The sequence below is a fragment of the Meleagris gallopavo genome, chromosome 1 (genome assembly GCF_000146605.3).
Source record: "Meleagris gallopavo isolate NT-WF06-2002-E0010 breed Aviagen turkey brand Nicholas breeding stock chromosome 1, Turkey_5.1, whole genome shotgun sequence".
NCBI lineage: Eukaryota > Metazoa > Chordata > Aves > Galliformes > Phasianidae > Meleagris > Meleagris gallopavo.
In genome coordinates, this window is record NC_015011.2 from 8,784,893 (window position 1) to 8,800,083 (window position 15,191).

At 39.2% G+C, this 15,191-nt stretch overlaps 1 protein-coding gene across 13 annotated transcripts in view; it reads right to left on the reverse strand.

Annotated features, from left to right (window-relative positions):
* Nucleotides 1–15,191, reverse strand: part of CELF2 (CUGBP Elav-like family member 2) — a 301,902-nt gene that overhangs the window by 174,541 nt on the left and 112,170 nt on the right. The gene's annotated exons all lie outside the window — the stretch shown is intronic.

The following is a 15,191-nucleotide window of genomic DNA, read 5'->3' on the forward strand; positions in this document are numbered from 1 at the left end:
CCAGGGAAAAATATTTTGAAGAAGTGAGAAACTGTACTTCAAAAAGAAAAATCAGTTCTGATGGTGGGGAGGAGAAGCCTCTGCTGCACGTTATAAGAAAAGGACATTAAAAATCCTAGAAATTTACACCATGTGACATAGAACAGTTTTACACAGACGCGGCTATTGTAAGTTACTTTACTGCACAGTTAAGGTGATGGCACACGTTACCATTCCTGCTGAAGAGAAGATACTTACATTTAGGCCTGTGAAATAAGCAGTCATCAAAGTTAGAAGGAAATGTACTCAACCTCTATGACTACACTTTCACGAGTCTGCATTTCATGCAGTCTAAGCCAAGTGTGAGCACACTGCATTTGAGGGATTTCACTTCTCTGGTTACAGGCTTTTAGGTTCATTGAGAAGAAGCTTACAATGCTAGCGACAACTTTTTGTCAAGGGGTTCATTGCATTTATTTAATTTTCCTCTTAAAATAAAGGATAAAACCTACGCTCCTGCTTATATTGTAGAATCTGGGAGTTTGCAGAATATATTCTGTACATCTATTTCTAAATGCAGAGCATGCAAAGGTATCAGAAATCCCTTTAATGAGTTCTTACTTGCTTTTTGAGTAACACATATGCAGGGTTTTCAATGGTATTTTAATTATTTTATTATTATTATTATTTTCTCTTATTTTTAGTACTTGTGAACACTCGTGGTTCATTGACAGAGCCTCGTTACCCCTGGAGATTGTTTGTTCACCTGTCTGTCAGATTTAATTACTGGAGCACAACCACTGACATAAGAACATTCACACAAGAACCTAATATTTTTCTCTTCTCCTGCACCTACAGTAGTAGGTGGCTTTATTTCCTCTCTAGAAAATTGCTCTTAATCAGCTCATCTCAACACGTTTCATAACAAAGGAAAGGGCTTTTGCAGACACAAGTACAATACAAGAACCATCTCTAAAAATCTGCCTTCTGGATGAAGACCTAATCAACTCATGACCTGCTTGCTGGGCAGCAGAAAGCCCATGGCTGTACTGCACTCACTGATTACAAAATGTGTTGAGCAGCCGCATCACTAAAACAACAAAAAATCCAAATCCTGTAAAATGCAAAGCGACACTAGAGAAAGGAATCACAAACATCTTGGAAAGAAAAGCAGGTCCAATGGCTCTTCATCATTAGTCTCTGCCCTTAGCCCCCAAAGTACAAAGTTCAGTTACAGGACACGCTCTGTGCAAATCTCTACAGTTGGAAATACCATCTCTGAATGATGTACCTGCATCGACATATTCAAACAACCATGAAAGTGGAGGCTTGCTGCTTCACTATTTTTTTTTTTTGTTAATCCTGGGGAGAAAACCACAGGCACACATTTCATCTAGCTGTCATACGGCCTAAGTCATTACTTGTAAAATATAAATCACAAAAATGAGAGCAAAATGTGTAAGGACTTGCATAATGCGCTTCAACCAGAGGAATGTGTTTAAGGCCCAAATTTCCACAGATGAAACTATAAATTTCAAGAACCTCGAGAAGCTATTCTCCTTCATAAGAACGCAATATAAAATATCAGTGTTAACATTCTTCCCCCAAACATGATCTCAGCCAACACATCCCGCCAATCTTGAAGTGAACTGCTAAAGAATTAATGATATTTCATCAAGACAACATGCTTTTTTTGCCAAAATTCTGTCTGTCTCTGAGGTATGACGATCCATTTTTACCACTTGCTAACACATACTCAAGCTTAACATCAGAAAGCCAGCTACAGAATATCACACGTCGACAGGGCAAAGTGAAACTTGGTAACATGAGACACAATACTTCATCTATCCATACTACACCTATATTATATACTTTATCTAACGTTTGTTGTGCAAATATGTCTTAAACTGAATAAAAACCAGCATCTCGTCCCTATTTTACAATCTCCATAAATGAGAATGGTCTCCTCGTATTGCTGTTTTAATGGCACTATTTAACAGCATTCAAGGGTGTAGAGTAGGACTCAAGAGGCAGAGAACCCTATTTGAATGTGTAATAAAGAAGCAGCTGAAGTTTTACCAGGTTTATTAAATTGTTTATGGCTATTTCAATAGTAGCTGTTAAATTAACCATCCTAAAAAAGAGAGCAAAGAATGGGTAATGCTGGTGATTATCACACTTTTAATATGAATCTAACAATAAGCCTATGCTTTATTTTAAAACCCCTGATTCTTACAGTCATATTTATATGGACATCTTCTGCTTTCATTTTCATAGGAAATGCCTGCTGAATAAAGGCTTGGGGACATGAATTGTTAGGGTTCAGAGATCAACAGGTAACTAAAAAGGATGCAACTATTAAAAAAACCCCTCAATTTCTAAGCTTCTGGAAATCTTCTGAAGGCTCATTCATGAATTTCAGAGCTGCTACACTGACATCACCACTTCAAAGCTTTCTTTTCTGCCATAAATCCAGACGACAAAAATTAATTTCCTGCATCTTCTGAGTCATTTCATTTAACAACTTAGGAAGACAAACAACACAGACAGACCTTCCACTGCCCGCTGCAGAGCGCAAAACTGTTCTGATAAACAAAACAATTATCAGGGCATGCGGGAGGGATGGATTCAAAGAGCTGCCTTTACTAGGGTGTTAAAAACACAATCAAGCTAATGATGGAGTGGCCGTCTGCATTACCTGCTCTTGCTGGCCATGGGCAAAGACGAGAATTCAACGCAATTGTCTGCAACTGGTCCAGCCCATCGATCCCTTCGGTGACAAGCGAAGGACACGGAGCACACACTGTGCAATGGGTGAGGTAGAGAATGAATAGGAAGGGGATGTGTTGGGGGATCTACTTTCTGACACGTAGGCAATACAATCATGGATGAGCAAAGGCTCATTGCAGCAGTGCACACACGATCACTCTGTAAGAGTTTTTCAGGGCTCATTTGTTTTCTTAATAATTCAACCCCCATGGTTGTGTTTCTTCCCCAACAAAACAGTATAAACTGGAAACATTTAAAAAAAAATCCACATCCACAGCTAATTACTGATGCTGAAGATTAACATTCTGTGGCACTTCAGCTTTAGTTACTTTTCTTAATTAATGTCATATTTGCAAAGATCTATAAAAACACTGTTTAGGTAAATGATGTGTGTTCATTAACTATTTAAACCCCATGTCTTTTTTTTTGTTTGTTTTAATAAAGCCTTTGGAATGCCTCCTGCAATTCCTAGGAAGATTGTTTAAAGCTTCAAGGGATCTGTAGGTGTTTAACAAAAAGGCCAAAATTTCATTCATGGTTAGGATGAAAGGTGCTGGTGTCAGCTATGGTAAGACTTAAATTTGTGCATGCATTTATAAATACTGCTATGCATGCAAGGATCACATTTTTCAAAGAAAAAAATGACATAAAGTAACAACAGCTAAGTTTCACCATGCAGTAACAACACCTAAGCTGCTCTTCCTAGGACTGTGTGGCTAAGACAGGCTTCCTCACTCTAGTTAGGCAGATATTTTTCCCTGCACTGCAGAGCATGGTTTTTAAACTGAAGACAACTTTTCTGGATAAGCTGTGCAACACAGAGCAACGTATTTACTGGTATAAGCTTTTCTGATGTAAAGCTGAGGGATAAAAACACCACTGACATAAGATATACTTTGATGTATCCACCTAATTGCAGTCCCAGAGTAGGCTTGTCTGATGCACTTTAAGTATGTCTCTAAGGCAGAAAAATCACAGGCAGCCCTCTGTATTTCTCCTGATCCACTCTCAACTTTCTCTTTTTGCTTGAGAGTATTAAAAACAGGTATCTCATAAGATGTCATTAACTTTTTACCTCCCTTTATATATATGTATCAAAACCATCCTTTCTTGGCTCGGTTTGATTTAGCAACGTTGTTTTTACCACTGTCATAGCACACAATGCTGCTTAAATGGTTGCAAAGGGAGAGACTGTGCTGGGCATGAGGATGCTTTAGCAGAGGGGCCAGACCTGATGATCTCCAGATGTCCCTCCCAATCCCTATGATTCTGCAATTCTCTGATTCTGTGATGAGGTGACGCTATCGTGGAAACTCCTATGATGTGAAGGAGGCTGGTATGGAAGGCTGTATTTGTTGTATTTGGGTAATGGTGCTGGGCTATGATGCAAATGTGTGCATAGTGGAGCGATGGGGCTGCCCAAGCTGCGCACCCAACAGTTTATAACTTGCCTCTACAACATGTATCTTTTATTTTGAGGAAATGGAGAAGCTGCTGGGACAGAGAAGGGGACAGAAGTAGAACTAGACAGATCCCTGGTTGGCAGAAAATCTATTTTGAAGATAAAATTCTAGGGTCAGATTCTCAGTCTAGTTAGAGCCTGGCTCCTAGAGCAAACAAATCTACTTATCCTCTTACAGTACCACCAAAGAGACCACAATAAGATGATATAATTTCGTAATCCACCTGCTAGAAATATATTTAACAATAGCTTCTAAAAGAAGTATCACCACAGGGCAACCTAGGAAGCTGCCCTGTGCCCTCACTATCTTTGCCTCCAACTCACTGCAGCTTGCTCTGTTCCTCTGGGGCTGCCTGGATACGGGGTTGGCTTCCACCAAGCAGCTCTGACAGTGTGCTTGTGGTAACTGCAAGCTCAAGAACTACTTGCAGATCAGCAGAGAAGCATCTCCTCGGACTCCAGAGGGCTTCATCTGTGCTAGCCCTTGTGTCAGTAGGCATCCACCTGCACTTCCAAACAGTTCAGCTACAAACCAGTTACAAACCAATCAATATGGGGAGATGACAGCCAATTTCCTCTCTCATCCTTTAGCACCCTATGCTGCGACTGTGCGCCAACTTTCGTCCCACAGAGTGCACTGCTGCATGCAGTATATGTTGTAAAGTGAGTTCTACAAAGCTTGCAAAAAGCAACAGCAGTGACAATAATTCTGGCGAGCAGAATTAATGGTATGCTTTTTTGTAGGACTGGGTCCATGCAGTATAAGCTGTAGCTAGAAATGAAAGAAAATTAGTGAAAATCTGAATTAATAGAAGCATGCATAATTAAGAACAGACAGGCTGTCATAATTTTCAACCTCTGGAATATGTGGAAAATGCTCTATAGAGAATGGGGCAATTGAGCACATCGTTTACAATCTTAAATGCTTTCCTAAATAGAAACAAAGGGACAGCAATCACACTGAAATCCTTTGTAGAAGAAAGTAGAGCTTGTGTACTTGGCCCAAGGAAGCAAGCAACCCCATGCTGCCTGCTAAACAATGTAGAACCCAATGAGAAAAAAGATAACTATAGGAATAAGGGACAGATGCAATGAGTAGCTTGAAAGATCAAAAGCAAAAGTAAATTCAATTATTATTTTTGCAGAAATATCCAAGAGTCATTACGCTGTTTTTATGTAATGTTATTTGACTCCAAGAATTCAAATGAAAATAATTAATAAATAAATAAAAGGTATCCAGTTAGCACAGAAGCATGGGGTACATTCCTACAACTGTTGCAGTTCTTTCTGCACTCTCATATATCATTTGTATCTTGACTATATTAGCTTTGAGTCAGGCACAAAGAATCACATTATTATCCGTCATATTATAAAAGCAGATTGTGCAAACATGTTGGATCACTCTGGCAGATAAATACAAGATAGGCTGCAAAAATTCAAGTGCAGGACACAAAATAGTACAAGGAATCTCCATATAACATGCTTTTCTTGAACAGCATTTAATTACAGTGTCTGCTGCTTTTCATTTCCCTTTCTCCTCCCATGTCTTGTAGTCAAGCCCTTGGTGTCACAGAGGGATGCAGAGGCTACAGCAGGATGTAACGTGCTCAGGCCCATTCTAACCAAGTGCTGAGCACATCGAGGGACAGCCTTGTCACACCCGAGAGGCAATGGACACTCAGAAAGATGGTTCAGCCATGTGCCAGCACCATCCCAGCCATGCAAATAACGAGCTGCACGTGATCGCATGCTCTGATCCTCTGCTTGAACTGGAAAAAGCAAACAACACATCTGACTGCAAAGTAACAAATCTGCAAATCAAAAATGGAAGTCTTTAAAAAAACAACAAAAACCACCCTCATGTTTCCGACAGTCATCTCAACCATGTACCATCCAGATGCCCCTTCTATGTTCCAATTGCTGTTTTCTTGAAAATCACTGAGGAGTCACTCTGACAACTGCAAACACATTTATTTCTTAAAATGACTCATGGTGGGGGAGGGAAAAAGAGGAGGAAAGAAAAAACGTTAGGCCAACTTTGTCTAAACTCCTCGCAAATCTCTAAAGGCATTTTCTTCTGCTCATTGGTTCTACTCTCAAAAAAGTCCTACTTCCTACATTACAGTAATACTCTCTTCTTGTTTTTAATATTGTGTTCACTGAAATGCTAATATTTTTCAGTTTACTGTCAAAGAGAACTAAATCTACAGCAAGCTAATCTGCCATAAAGTCATGTTTTATACACATGACTACAAATTGAGTTTCACACTCCATGGAAAGCAATCTTCCATCTTTAAGGGTATCATGAGATGCAGAATTAGATCTATTCTTCTGGCATTACTAAATCATAAGATGAAATATAATTTGACGTGTAAATGATATTGTAAACCCAAGGCAATGAAGCACTGAGAATGTTTTTAGTACCATACTTACTTGTTTGCTTAATATTAAGAGTCTTTTTGAGAAAATTAGTCTCTATTTATAATGGAAACAGCATTACATAAACTTTTTTTCCAAACACAGGTCTTAGCCTGGAGATTGAGAGCCTGTATGCATTTATTTCTAAATTGGACATCTTGGTTTAAACACATGTTTCTCATCTCCCAAGCTCCAGCTATGTGAGCACTGGGAGTCTGTCACAACTAAAAGTTCTATTTCAGACACTCAAAGCCACGTTTTTGAAACTGGATGTCATTTAGAACTGTTTCCACTAGTCAAGTTTCCAAACAACTTAAAAATAAACTGGTTGTTTTTTTATTTACACTGGGAACAGATTTTGGTCACTCGATCTTGCAGAAACAAGCATAGAAGTACTGACTCACGACATATTCCACTGGCTCATGGAGATATCTGCTCCAGTAAAAGCAGGCCAGTGTTGCCTGCTAACAATACTAGATGTTACCTTGGAAGATGGAAATGATCCCTCCAGCAAGGCCTTGCCACTTACCTGTCTGTATTTACCATCTCACTGCAGCTAAGTCTGGGGGGGATAAGGTGGGGAGAGGACATGGATGATCAGCTTCTCCTTGTAAACCTTCAACTCAAAATGCCTTAATGCAGTGCTGTCCTCTCTTTCTGCCATCAGTTAAAATGTCCCAACATTCATATTTCATCGTTGACTAGCTTCATTCCTTACCAGTCTAACTCAGTAATTCCAGTTTAAGCCAGAAGGTTCAATATCCTTAACACCCCTCCAATACCTCAAAGGAAAAAAAATATTCTAATATCTTTCCAGGTACATAATGCACAAAGACAAGAGTATCAGTGTCAGATGTGTTGCTGTTCAAAGTAACACAAGTGTCCCTCTGGACTCATATTGCCCAAGGTTACTACAAAAACCTCTTTGGTGTTTCTATTTACTTCTTTTTAACCCAGAGGTGCATGTCCCATCAGGGCCAATTTCTCTGCTGTATCAGTTGTCTTTCATGTCCTCATCCTCTTCTGCATCTCTAGGAGAAGCAATCAGACTTGGAGTGTGTCTACAAGGCAAAGGAGCAGGGTCCCTTCTCCCAGCAGAGCAGGCTCCACACTCAAACACTGAGCACCACTGTGTGTAATGGGGATACTGTGTCAGTAATGCCTTGTAAGCCACTCTCCTGTCTGGTTGCACTTTAACTTCCCAATGCAGGACTTCCTCCAACTGCCTTCTAAAAAAGCACTACCTTGCAGTCTGCTGTGCTGGGTAATCACACGAAGGGGACAGACTGATGCCACTCTGCAGTTTATCAAACAGAAGAGGGAGAAGCAACCAAGATCACAAGGCCTAGAACTGAGATTTGCCAGAAAGAAAAAAAATGCTACAAAAAGGAAAACAAATATAAAAATGACGGTTAAACCATTTAAGGATATATCATATTTTCCACCTGGTTAAACTCTTTTTGTTAGTGGCTGACTGAAGCGTCAATCATCATCTGGAAAGGTGCCTTTTTGCATTAACTCACAAAGAAAGGAGTTATTACAAGGGCACGTACTGATAATGGCTTTAAACTGAAAAAAGAGAGATTTAGATTAGATGTTAGGCAGAAATTCTTTATTCTTTACTGAGGCCCAGTGGGATGGGGCTTTAAGCAAAATGATTTAGTGAGAGATAGCGCTGCTCACGGCAGGGGGTTAGGACCAGATGATCTTTAAGGCATTCTCTAGCCCAAATCAGACTGTGGTGGGACCTAAACCAGTCAATGGGGTTGGACTAGACGATCTCTATAGAGGTTCCTCCCAGCCCCTACAATTCTTTTATTCTATTCTATGACTCTATTCTAAGAAACATACCTGCAGTTTGATAACTTGTCCAACAAAATATAAGGATGCCCCTACTTTTGAAGATTATTCCAAGTCTAAACAAAAAGTCAGCCAGGAACCCTTCTGAACTGTGAAACTCAAGCTGCTCTCCAGCATTGGCTCCTTGATCCTTGGAGAAATCAGCCCACAAGCCAAGCAGGGCTGATGCCAATCGCTGTACGTACTTCAATTTCACACATTTCCATTGATGGAATTGTATGTCATGGCATCCATATCACCACATACGTTCTTTTACATGGAAAAGTAAAAGAGAAAATATTGCTAATTGAGATAGAGAAGTACCTTGTGGCAGACTACCACATGGTGCAAACAGCTCTTTGATGTTTATATAATGTATTTCTTCAAGAATAAGCAAGTTCATTCTTTCATTAAGAGAAACACTTTGAACTTAAAATAATTCCTTTCATCAGAAGACTGTGGAACATTTTACAAAGACGGTGAAGTATTAATAGTATAGTTTTATACAGCGAGAAACTGAGTCCAAGAGAGATTAAGGGAGTTACTTGAATTTCTGTCAGACAGCTAGAAATACAGTTCAGTTATTCTGTTATTCCAAAACCATGCTTTAAACTACCAGACTGTGCAGATATCAAAGAACCTTTTCAAGCCAAAAGGCTCTGTTGTTTGACACTCAGTGAGTTCTTTGCAGAAGTCAGAAGACAAATGTGTCCAAACACAATGTCTAAACTGAATCCATCCAATCAAACTTAAAAGAAGTTGAAGACACTCAATTTTTTTCTAAAACTTCTTAGGGTTAAAACTCATTCTTCACCTCTGGGCAAGAATATATTTTGCCTGTGGATGTTATTAATGTATACGTGTTTAGGAACAGAGACAGAGCACTGGATTGCAGTGTTCTCTGTTAAATGTGTGTGATACTTTATAGACAGGTCTTGCATTCACATGCTAAAGAATTAAAGAAGTAGACTTGTTGGAGCGGCGTGCAAAGCAGCTCTTGGAAAAGCAAGTGGATCCAAAACTCAAGTTCTCCTAAATCTGAAAGACGATGCATGCACTCCTTTCTATTAGATTTTAAAGAAAATATAACCTCAGGACTTGTTATAAGGATGGAATGAGGGCTGTGAACAAGAGGAAACTCTCCCTAAAGCAGCTCAGCTGTTAGTCTTTTAAATTCTTTGTGCTCACACAGAACTGCTATTTTGGTGCCCCAGGTCACAGAACAAAATCCTGGGTTTTGAGAGCTCGTGGGGGGGAGAGTATGAGGGGACAGAAAAGGAGGCAAAATGGGGTTGCAGGCAAAGATGAGGGCAATCACATCACATGCTTTATCCTGGATAAGAGAAAGAAACACCTGTGAGCATGGCTTTACAACTGCAAAACTTCAATCAGCAGAACTTACTCTTAAGCAGCAAGTTCAGATCACTGTGATTATGAAGATATAAAAGTACTGGTCTTCTATGACAGAAAGTTCATCTGTTCCCTCCCACAACCTTGTTTATCCTCTTCTACTATCAACTGCATTCAAAACAGTATATTTTACACATTCTTTAGAGTTAAAATATCTCCTTTTTTTCTTCTTCTTTGCACAGCTAGCTTCAAGATAACTGCAGTATTTTGATCAGTGAGCTGAAGAACAGCCTGCAGTCCAGCACCCACTCTGGGTATCAGAGCAGCTTTGCTACCTTACCAAAAGGATCACATACGTTCTTCCAAATACAACGTCTTTCACAGACGTATTACGATTTGATAGTGTATTTAAGGTGCAGTTGAGAATAACTGATAAACACATCAGATCAGGACTATGGTTTCCTCTGATGATTTTGGCACTTTTCAAAGGAAATTTCTGGGAAGACTACAAGAAAAAGAGGGAATTAGTAGCATAAATGATGAATACTAAGATGTCTGGGATTCAGGATATTTCTCAGCTGCCTCTATTTTCTCCTGTGTATGTTCCTTACAGAGCATGCATGAAGGCTGCAGCTGCAGCCTCCTTTATTTCCCTGGCCAAAACTCTCAGGAAGAAAATCCCATCTACTTCAGGCTATAAGTAAATAAATTTCTTGATTCAAATAGAGACATCATAATGCTGAGAAACACAGCAAAATAAAAACGCAATCAGAAAAGATGCCACCTTCTTTTCACAAGTCTCTATTCTACTTGTTTCAGTCCAGTTCATTTTTATTCATGCCCATCCCTTTTCAATAAATATTTGTCTTGCATTTGTCAAGACTTATATTTAAAAAATGAAATTCTATTTGGGGTTTTACAGTACGGGAGGCTATTATATATACATTATCCTTATGTGCATGATTGGGGAGAATAGCTGATTTGTGAAGTTATCTATTATGGGGAATAATCAAGATTAATGAGCCCTATGGCACTTGCTGAATGCCTCCAGAGATTTATTACTCAGGTTGTTCGTTTTTCTTGTTATGTTGGTCCTGTCAAGAGTCCTATAACAAATGCAAACACAGACGTGTATTAATTGCAAATGCGGAACAAGGCTGCTGTGATGTTACTAAATACTTGCAACGCTGCTGTTCCTACAGCCGTGAGATTCCTTATCTGCCTGGTTTCTGATGAACTTTCTATTTTGGCATACATTGCAAGTTTTTTTCATGCCTAAAAAGATAAAGGGAGGTGGGAGGGATTAAAGAGGAATGGGAATTCTGTGTCATCTTACTCTTAAGAATGAAAGTTATGGACAGAATGGCCTGAGAAATCCCTGGGCTTTTCAAGCAAGGCTGTGTAGTCAACTCCAGAAGACCTCATTTTATTATAGGTGCATTACAAAACAAGACTTTTAAAACCTCCTGTTACTGTGAAATAAGTTTCTTAGGAAACATGTGAGCTCTGTTTTGCTGTCAGACCTGTCTGTGGATGCCATTACGACACATATCTGTCAGGATGATAGTTCTGCACTTGCTGACATTCCTGTTTATCCAGAGAGGCATTCGCTGCCAAACTCCATGATATCAACAGGAGGATCACTGTGACCCCTGAGCCTATTAAGCTATCCAGTAGAAGTTCAGTGTACTCGCTTTCCTCTATTGTATCACTCCACCAATTTCTTCAAGCTGATTCCAATCAGGTATCACCATACTTAACAAATACCACTCATCCTAAATGCATACATTTAAATTCTTTCAAAAATCCAAGAAAGACTTCTGGGAAACAAACAAGCAACACATGTAGCAATATTACCTTAAATATTCCCTGCACTGAATCTTGAGTTCAAGCAATGCAACACTGACCTAAATTAATGACAAAACAGTTTGTGGATGCCAACAAAATACACAGCGTGTGCATCCCAGTGTCACAAAGTCTGCAGCTTTACTCTTGAGGGAAGCAATCACTGTGCCAGCTTTCTTCACTACCAGTGATGTGGACAGGCACCTTCGACATCATCTGAGCTTTCTCCTGTGGGATTTGCACAAGGGCCAGTTTCTAACTGCAGACATTCACCAGTTTCTTCCACATTCTCCAGTGTGAGCTCAGAGCAGAAGTTGTAGAGCTTTTGTGTTGACGCATTCATACATTAAAACACATTTCTACCTTCTAGGCAGATGTTTTTCTGATTCACTACGCTGGCATAAACACAGAATGTGTGGGATGTTGCTAATAGCTCAGCTCTATTAATGTACAGGAGGGTATAATAACGGTAATAACATAGCAGCAAACAGTGATATCATCAAAGTAAATGGAGCTTTTCTCTCTCAAACAAGCATAGTATGTGAGGACCTGGAATGACCCACCAAATTCTTTGCAGGTGGGAAAGAAATCCAGTAAAAGCTATTAGTTAAGACAAATTGGGTACAACTTCAGATTCAGAAGGCACTGTGCTAGATGGTCAACACAGTCTGGGAGAGCCAACAGAAAAAAGAAATCCCTGAGCTCTTTCACCATACTTGCACTTATTTTTACATACACATTTTCTATGGGCTTCTGTGGAAGACAAGACACTAGCTTAGATGGGCATTCAGTGTGGTTCTGTTAAGCTGTTCATATCCCTTTACGTAGCTAGCCTTGAAGTTTAAATAGCTTTAAACAAGATTTAATCCTCTTTTTAAAGCCATATCCCAAGTTATAAGGGATCATAGCTTGTCTAGTCAGCATTGCTCTTGAAACCCACTTATCATAAAAACTCAAGTCCCACACCCTCTGCCTATTCCCCATTTCTTACTTCCATGATTCTCCATATTCAGAAGGCTTTTTTTGGATGAGAAGCTGCTCTGTCTTAGCAAAGTCTTCAAGTATGTTTTTGAGGCACTGCAGTAGTACTGGCAATAGTAACAACCTCCCCAAAATGATAAATGTAGTAGGTCCTTTGATTGGACTGAAAAGGATGTTTTTTCATTAAATAACTACATGCACCTGCTTTTTTTCTGATGAGAAATCAAATATAGAAGTTTGTTTCATTTAGGTCTGCAGCTTGTGCTCAAGTAATTTGCCATTCTTGGGGGAACGGAGTCGTGCAAGATTTAGAAATACAAATAGAGATTCAATCCTGACTAGTAATCTGCTTTTATTTCTCTCAATATTATGGAAAAAAATGCAAATATGCAGATATGCAACAAAGAAATAACAGCACAGTCCCAGATGTTTTTTTCAGAAGTCAACTCAAATAGATGCGTATTTATTGGCAGACTTTTTTTTTTTTTAAACAAGAAAATGTGTTATTAAGCAGGTAGAGAACACGGATGCAATTCTTTGCCTTTGGGTGTTACTCCATTTTGCAATGAAATAAGTTTTTGTATACCTGCTAGCCAGACTGATAGGTGCTGTCTGAACAACAATTTCCCCATTTCCTTAAGTGTTAACCATTTGTAGCAGTAATTCATGTAACTTCAGGGAATAAGTTAATATGAGGCAGCTATTGGAGAGAAGATTCAGACATATGCAAAAACTGAGACAATCAGTTCTTATTTTTGTGTACATGTTAGCAAGTTGGGAAAAACATATTATATTTGTTAAGGAAAACTGGAGCACAGCAAGTCTCCCTGCATCTGTTAGCAGACTGCCAAAGGATTACGGATGTCCAAAAGACCAAGGCAATTCACACAATCACACAGGCAACACCAAAAGGGCAAGATGTCATGCAAAGCCAGATACCCAAATCAAAGGCTAAAAGGAGGGCAAGAATTCCTTCAATTCTCACATAACAGCAACAACTACAGCTGTTTTCTTTAAAACATCTTCTTTCAAACATTTTTCAGAGATAACTCCAAATCAACCATCCTTGATAAAATGGTAAGGGAGTATCTGGCATGCAAAACGTTGAGCTCTGCGTTCTTAAGAGTCTCCCATAGGCATTGTGAACGTTCCTGGGGGAAGCTTTCTCTTCTCCAGACTGAAAAAGCCCAAGTCCCTCATATAGCGCAACGCTCAGAAGACAACAAGCAATATGAATAAGTTAAAATAAGTGTATTTTACTGTTAAAAGAAAGACATTTTATTGGGTAGAAGGAAAAACTTTTCCCTGTGAGGACAATCAATCACTGGAACAGGCTGTCCAGAAAGACTCCCTTCTTCATCTTCAGAGGCTTTCAAGAGCTGCCTAGACCTAGCCCTGAACAACCTGATCTGATCTTCCAGCTGACCCAGCTCTGAGCAGCACGTTGGACTCGAGACCTCCTGAAAGACCTTCCAACCTGACTTATCACCTGATCTCATTACTGCTGGCTGCAGGAGCACTTAGTAATACTTTCCAAAGATGAGATCTGACAATGGAGAGCCTTAACATCATGATGGGAAGAAAATGAAATATCAGAGCATATGTAAACAGTCAATTCAGGGTCAGCATAACCTTACCTGTTCAGCACAGCAGCAGCTTAGTCTCATGTGACAGGATAGAGAGCATCAAGGTCTTTTGGTTCTGATAAATTATGAACCATCTAGTAGTAAGCAAAGAGCAACTTCCACGCAGAGACAAAATGTCACTGATATGTCTGATATTTCATTCAGAAAAACTGTCCTGCTATACTACAACTGGTGATTTACATCAATTAGGAACTGAGGTTTTTGCTCTCTGCATATGGTGACATACTGGATATAGAAATGAGTGACGGACAATTTATAATGGCTGATGACCTAGGCATCCTAAAAAAGCAGATACTTAACTTCTCTGCACCAAAAAACAGAATAAAAAAGGAATGTATAATTTACACCAAATTGCAAACTCAGCTCATATTTTAAATACATGGAAATTATTTCTGCATTTTACATAAGAGTTGGTATTACATATGCACAGTAAAGACCATAAAAACGAGGTAACGTGAATTTGAGAAGAAATTTCCTGCACAATAGCACTCCCCACCCTCTAAAATAGGGGATGAAACATAAATGTATAAAGTGTAAGTTTTCTGGAAAATCTGCAAGTACCACTGAAGTCAGCCATTCACAGACCTCTGAGCTCTGCTTCTGTAAAGGAAATTACTGCAGACAGAGAAAGAAAAACTTCAGGAGTGAATGTTAAACATAATTAGGAACCACTTCCTGCTCTAACACAACTTGAAAGACTGAGACCAAATTATAAACTACCTGGAACAAAAAAGTAGCTGTTTGGCAGTTTAATTCCAAAGTTTTCTCCATATTTTCAGGACTATGGTCATGAGACAACTGTTATAATAAACAATGTGCTTAAAAATCCAGAAATCCTCAGTGAATACCTCAAAATTACAGCTAATTTCCAGGTATATGAGTCAATAGAGTTAAAAAAAAAA